Genomic DNA, 7,361 nt, shown 5'->3' on the forward strand with positions numbered 1-7,361 from the left:
GATAATACCAATGCTTTTTACTGTGGCAGAAATAATATCTTATTTCTACGTGAATGAACAGTAACATTGCAATGTTATTATCGGAACACCACTAGTGTACCCCAACGCATTTTGCGTTTTGTAATCGAGCTGTCAGGTTGAATTTTGTAATGGAACAATTACAATATACCCATCAGCACAACTACACTTTTTGCACGACATGGCGGTGTTGATAATTACTAGAAGTTCTCCATTGGCGAGGCTTCCCCACCGCTATCACTAAATACAGGTACGAGGGTTTCGAGTCCATTTCTAACTGCATTAATTCCATTCATTTGTTAAATTAATGGGGGGGGCACTTTTCAAAATGCAATACGCATCGAGTCGACGCTGGGGCAGCGTTGTATGCCAGGCCTTCTCAGCGCATAAGTGCCACATCTCGTCCACGGACCCTTTCGTAGGTTTATCGAGCAATAGAGTGGCTCACTGTTATTTATCCTGAGATTTTGTGTATCATACCAGCCTATGTGGGTGCGCAACACTTTCAACGCCTACAGAGCTCAAGGTATACACGGAGCGAAGCGCTTTATAAATGCTGGCTTGTCAATCTTAAGGCGTTCCGGCAAAGTTAATTTTGAAGACGCACTATTTTAATAAAGTAGCCATGGACGTTTTTCAAAGTTCAAGCCTACTTTTAGTTCGGCGAAACATGTACTTTCTTCAACACTACACGATACATTTTTCATGTGTACGCGTACAACTTGTTGGCCTCATTCGCATCGCAGATCACATTCATATACACTGACTGTGTATTGTGCTTTGTAGCGATTTTGGCAAAACGAAATTAGATTTGCTGGATTTAAAAGTAACAGGTGGTGGATTTCTAATAATGCGAGTTCATAAAACCGTAATCCACGACGATTTACGGTAAAGTGGCCAGAATCGCAATTTTAAGAGTGCAATTCTGGCACAGATGCTGCATGTCGTTCCACTGCGCCCGTGGCTGTACAATCAAATAGAATCGTTTTATCTAACGCAAACAAATGGCATGGCTTGCTCGTGTAGCCTCGTGGTCACATCGACTAATTTGTGCAGGTGGGTTAAGAAAAAGATTTAGCTAATTATTAGAGCCATGAAGCTTTTTTTCACACGCATTTACGGTGATGAGTTGCCAATTTTAGCTGCTACAAATGTATGCAAAATCATTGCAAAGTCAAATTGACAAACATTTAGCTAAATATTAGGAGAATGACTCTTTTTGACACACATTTACGAGGACGAGTTGCCGTTTTTAGCGCCTAAAACTATCGGTGAAATAGCTGCAAAGCCCAATACAACTTAATAAAACATTATAAAGTGGGCGGTATATTTTCCCAATAATAAAATTGCCGCAATTTAAATATATTGGAGCAATATCTAGCTATGTCTTGCCCTTCCGTGTACTCTTGCACCAGCCATGATCCCCGTGAGTATGCTGGCCCGGTAGTCGACTGGCCAAGCCACGCCAAGCTCTTCATCATTAATAGTCGCTATCATGTTCTGTGGTAGGTCTGACGACGGCTGCCAGGTTAGTTCATGAAACCCCACCCAAGAAACTAAAAAGTAGTCTTGCCCGTCTTGACTAGTTTTCTTAGCGTATATACTATCAGCAACATATAAGGCGGGGCCATCATCGAATTTTGAAGTTTCATCTTCTGAGTCCGTGTTATTCTGAAGAGCCTCCATGTTTCATTTTTTACTGTCGTTTGACGCTAGCAAGTGCGAGGAGTTGCTTGTTTCGTTTGCTTTTACGTAGCCGGGAAGTCTGGAAATGTAGCTGCTGCTTCACAAGTGCACTATACCAGGCAGCGGCTGAACCTACAATTCTTATCTAGAGGACGACACAACACTTAATGATATGTGGTGATTTTTCTCGACAAGATAGCGAGTCAAGAATAGTTTTCTTGACTGAGCATCTTGTTAGAATATTTGTTTCTAAGTAATTCATCGGAATGATGTAGCAACTAATAATTTGTGCTATTAGTTGAGATTAGAGTACCCTGTCCCTCCAGTTTGTTTCCGCTCGTTGCCGCAAATATTGCAGCGAAACAGCCCTTGACCTAGTATTGTGAAGAAGTAGGCGGCGATTTGCTTGTTTAGGACCATCGTAGTTCAAAAATAAAGTGAAGTTTGAGTTGTGGCTCGCGTATCGTAGCTTACCAAGACACTCTCGTAGCCACCGGTTTCAGGTTGGTGTGGAGATAGTGTGATGAACAACGAAAATGATGTCATAAGATCTGATTGGTGATGCCATATCGAAACAATTAAACGGTTCCTACCAGGGAGCCTTTTGCCATATTTATTGTCAATAATTGGTCCAATACCATATTGTATTGATAAGCTCAACTACCAATAATACATATTTATATTGCAAAACCAATAATTTATTGAATCGCAATTATTATTTCCGACCTCTGAGTCGAACCCTCGGTGTTGGTGAAGTCGAACTCGTGGGTCAGAACGACGACGCGAGGTTCATTGTCGCCAAGATACGAAGCGAGCTCAGAGGCAGTGGTAGGATCGACAGCCGTCGCGTTGCCGCCGCCCGTTGTCCCAATTGCGAAACCGGGAGGTGTGCCAGTGACGCTTGAGGCTTGGATGATGGCGTTACGCGTCAACACGAATGCGAAACCCAGGGCGATGACTTGTAGCGAATTGAGCGGCATTGGTCGAGCAGAACAGGTTTGCAAGTTAAATCGAAAGTGAGTCAGTCAAGTGCTGGTGAACTACAACCCTACGTCAAATGGTGGCAATGTACACACCTTATCAACGACACTCAATTGTTCTAGTTCCTGTAAACAACGCAAGCGTGCAATGACATGAAACTCTTGCGACCGCATCTCAAATCTAGCGGCTGGCAGCCTTTATTTAATACATGTAACAGCTTAAGTACCGATGTATTGCAATGAATCCTTACAAAAAAGACTACTGTACAGGTACAGTACTGTATCGATCCGGATTACACATTCGGCCTTTGCCAGATGTTGGCTAGATGAATGGGTCCTAGTAGGACTCCTACAACTTTAAGGACCCTTGTAGGCTACAAGAACTTGCCCCCATCTGGAAAAGTAGAATTCTTTTGTGAGTGAAATGGAAGGCTCGCGGAAATGTTATCCAGTTCCTTTCGAGTTTGTGTATCATAAAAGCTTTCATTGAACCGCTATGAAGCTTATTTTAATTGCGAAATTCCAGGAGTTTATATTTGTGCTTTTTATCAAAATTAAAAATGGTTTAAAACAAGAAAAAAACTTTGATTTGAAAAGTAGCCGCGTCTATTACAGTATTATTGTAGGATAAGTATATTCCTGACGGAGACCCTAACCCTACTGTAAGCAAAAAAATCCACAGCCAATCGCTGGACAATATGTACTTTTATTTGCTCAAACCACCCAATAACCGCTATTAAGGGGTAGGGGTAGATAAAACCAGCTTATTTCCAGAATTGTCCCGCTTTCTCAAAATTTCGAGGTAAGACGCCTTAGTAAAATCAAGTTAAATCATGTATTATCGCGTAAAAGGCGTCTATACCAGAGAAAAATTCCATGCGGTTGAAGAGTAAATATAGACTAAAAATTCACGATGAGGTGCCATGCAACCGACCAGTTTGTATTACGCGCGGGATTCACACTGCGAGAGGCAATGAGAAGAGCTTCGCGAGGTCTGGACACCCCTGCTGGTACATTAGGGCAAGAGATTGCGGCGGAGAAGATGTTTGAGGAGTTCCTGACTTCAATAGGATTATGGAAAGTCGATTTAGATGACATACATAAAGCTCATAGAGAAGTAGCTAGTCTCCCGACCCAGAGCTTGTACTCATTGCTAACAGCTTTTTTGATTTACATACAGACGAAGAAAAGCAACAAGGCGAGAGCGGATGGACTACTATAAAAATCGACAGCGCTAGGGTATTTTTCACAAGTTGTGAGCATGCTTCGCGAGCGCTACACCAACTCTCTTGGTGACTCTAAGAGAATTGCCAAGATTCGGGACAAAATGGCTAGTTACGTAGAAGAGAGGAGTTTGCGCGCAAATGTGCAAACCAAAGACGCTCCTGGGTGTAACGTGGATGATCTAAGTGTAGTCGTTGGGTATCTAATTGCGAAAGCTGACGTGGCTACCGGTTTGAAGTCTGTACATGATGCGGCTCTATTGACTATGATGTGGCATACATTTGGGAGAGCGGTCGATACCTGCTTTGCACGTAAACAACAGCTCTCGATTTCAGCTTCTGGAGAGCTTTTCCTACACATTGCCCGGATCAAAACCTCTATGGTTCAAGGCGTCTTAATATATAAGTCCCCGTAGAGATGGCAGCAGTGTATGCTTCACGCATTCGGGTTGCTGTTTATCTGCTACGACGAACCCTCCGAGTATTTGTTTCCGCTGGCACCTAATTTCGCAGAGTCCGACCTTCCTGGTAATAAACCGTATTCACAAGAGGAAGCTGTTTTGTACTGTGCTCAACTATTAGAAGACGATAACAGCACGTCAGAGCCGCCCCAAAAGCAAGAGAGGAAGAGACCAAATATCGCAAGTTATATTATCGAGGTCATTAGAGATTCGTTGAAGGCGATGCCTCCTGCTCTCAGCCAAACGGTGACGCCGAATATGACCAGCCACTCCATTCGCCGTGGAGCCGCTGCGTACGCCAATGCGCCGCCGAAGCTGTCCATTCAGTAGATTTCTACTCGCGGGGCTTGGCTGTTGGAGTCACTAACCAAGGCGTTTGCCTACATTGGAACGACCACAAAGGAGGATCAGAGCGTAGCCAAAGTGCTAGCGGGGTACCAAGCTCCAGACCTACCTGTGGTAACGCCGACAATTCGTGACCTGCAGCAGCGTTTGACGGTACTGGAGTTTGGTCAGCTTGTAACCCTTCGAGACGAGCTGTACCGCCATGTACTTGGTTTCCAGGACGCTCGATTTAATCTCGCATTGGACGTCGTTGATTGCACGTTTGCATCGCTGCTAATGCACATGGATGAGGTTCGCATCGACATCGAAACCACCACCAGCACCTTGGCCCCGTCGCGCTACATGTACGAGCTGCATCGCGGTATCGCCTCTTCCAACGCTCGTCTTGGCTCCTGCATCACGATACGAACATGCTGTGAGTGGGGGGTACCTGAGAGCTCACTGGAAGGGGCAACCACGTGCAGCTTAGCAATGCTGGCGCTGGTAACGACACGCTGCTATCATCCATTCTTAACAACATGTTAGCCCAGCTTGTGAACATCAGCGAGCGACTTGGTCGCCTTGAAGACTCGCAAGCCCAGATGCAGAGCCAGGCCTTAGGGAGTACTCAGACGCATCAGCAGACACCACAGCTGCCTACTGCTGTTGAGGTTGTCGTCCCAGCTTCAGCGTCAGCCTCCACCTTTGCTGGATGCCTGCTGAACTGGTACACTATCCACATATGGCAAACAGTTAAAGGTAAGAAGGAACAAAACCAGCGTGCCGAAGCAAAGGCAGCAGTGAACATAATGATGGTACTGTACCAGACGCCGTAACAAGTCCCAGAGGAGCCTCCACGAGCCGACGTCGCAGCTAACAAGGCCTGGTAGCACGTAATCTGGGAGCTGGCACTCAAGCTGGATACAGCCGCGAACCAGCGTCTTCACGCCTTCGACCAAAAGAAACCAACTCGCAAAGCTTCGTCCCTTCGAAGAAGCTGGCGCCTGCTGCGTACGTCGCACCCTGAAGCGTATCGCTCGCTTGGAGCACAGTATCTTGTCTTGAAATCCAGTGGTTCCCTCGTAGATGCCTGCACACCTCCATCACATCTGTGGGCAGCAGTTGACTTGGATTGACAAGCCGTTGGGTAGCAGCTAACTTGGATTGACAAGCCGTTGGGCAGCACAGTACAGCAAACATAAGCACGAGCAACTAGCACTCACCAGCATTAACACCATTTAACGGCAGTACACCACGGTAGATAGTTCAGCAATCAGTACAGCCTACATTACAAAGCATAATCACACACAATGCACACAGCATGTTACAGCACACAGTACACAACATAGCAGCACACGCACAGCACAACACAACACTGCAGCATACGCACAACACACAGCACAGCACGCCCAATCCAGCAATACACGAGCAATTGCTCATCACAGCATGTACATACATATACCGCATCACACGCGTCGCTCCATAGCACACAACACAGCACCAGCTATTGCAAACTCACCACAGAGTACAACACAAACACAATCCACGCAGCAAAGCTTACAACTATCTGCCCCCGGCTGGATTCGAACCAGCGGCCTGGAGACGTAGTCTCCCGCTCTACCGCTGAGCTACGGGGGCGTTGGGGTCGGAGAAGGCACGCACCGTGGTCTGGAGTTGGAGCTGTGGCTGGAGGCTTGAGGGGTACGCCTTAAAATCACTGAATGAACAGCGAAGAAGTCTGTCGCAAGGTAGCCACCTATTTGTAATTTATTGAATTGTCATTTAAGCCTATCCACTGTCATCCGGAAAAAATAATCCGACCGTGATTGGCTGAATTCCACCCGGCATGACTCAGTCATTCCGTATGGCGACCATCCGGACTGGTGTCCGGAATCTGCCATTTACTGAAATAGGGTAATGTGTTGTAACACCACATTACTAAGTGCTCGAAATAATAAAAGTATTGGAAATCCAATACAATACTTCCAAAATAGCTTATTTTTTCTAAATCGACATTTTCCATCAATACTTTATTTTATCGGCTTAAGCCGGTTATATATATCCTACTTTTTACAAATCACCTTTTTACGGTGTCTTCCAATTTCGTTCGTAACTGCCAATGTGTCGTATATACGCCAAAAGCTGTCTGTCACATCGGGTCGCAACCACCAGCACGACCTAGCATCTGTGAACTCTCACTTTTAAAGTAACCATGACCCTGGCATTCTCGTTTGAAACCAAGCAAATTTGCAACTACTTTTTCAAGCCACTTCTCGACGACCCGGATGAGCCTACCCATCAATATCGCAGTCATAGTGGCAATATTCGCAGGCAAAACGTCAAGACTGGCTACTCAAATCTTATTAGCCACGCTCTAAAACAGCACCCAGACTACCTCACCACCATGACGACCAGCGGCGTCAACTTAGAAATGCTTGCTACGTTTATCGACCATAAGAGCCAAAATCATTTACTTCTGGCTTGACTTAACTGTGCAATGCAGCTTCCATGTCTCTTTTTGTAAGGATCGTTCTATCAACAAGTACAAGTCGTTGAAGAGGATTTCAAAAACGCTGCTCAAATACTGTTTTGGTGACAAGGTTCCAACCGCGATCAGCGACTTCATTCCTCCAACTTTCGGCATTATGCTGGTCGAATGCACTTTCTTG

Source organism: Phytophthora infestans, genomic scaffold (assembly GCF_000142945.1).
Source record: "Phytophthora infestans T30-4 supercont1.13 genomic scaffold, whole genome shotgun sequence".
NCBI lineage: Eukaryota > Oomycota > Peronosporomycetes > Peronosporales > Peronosporaceae > Phytophthora > Phytophthora infestans.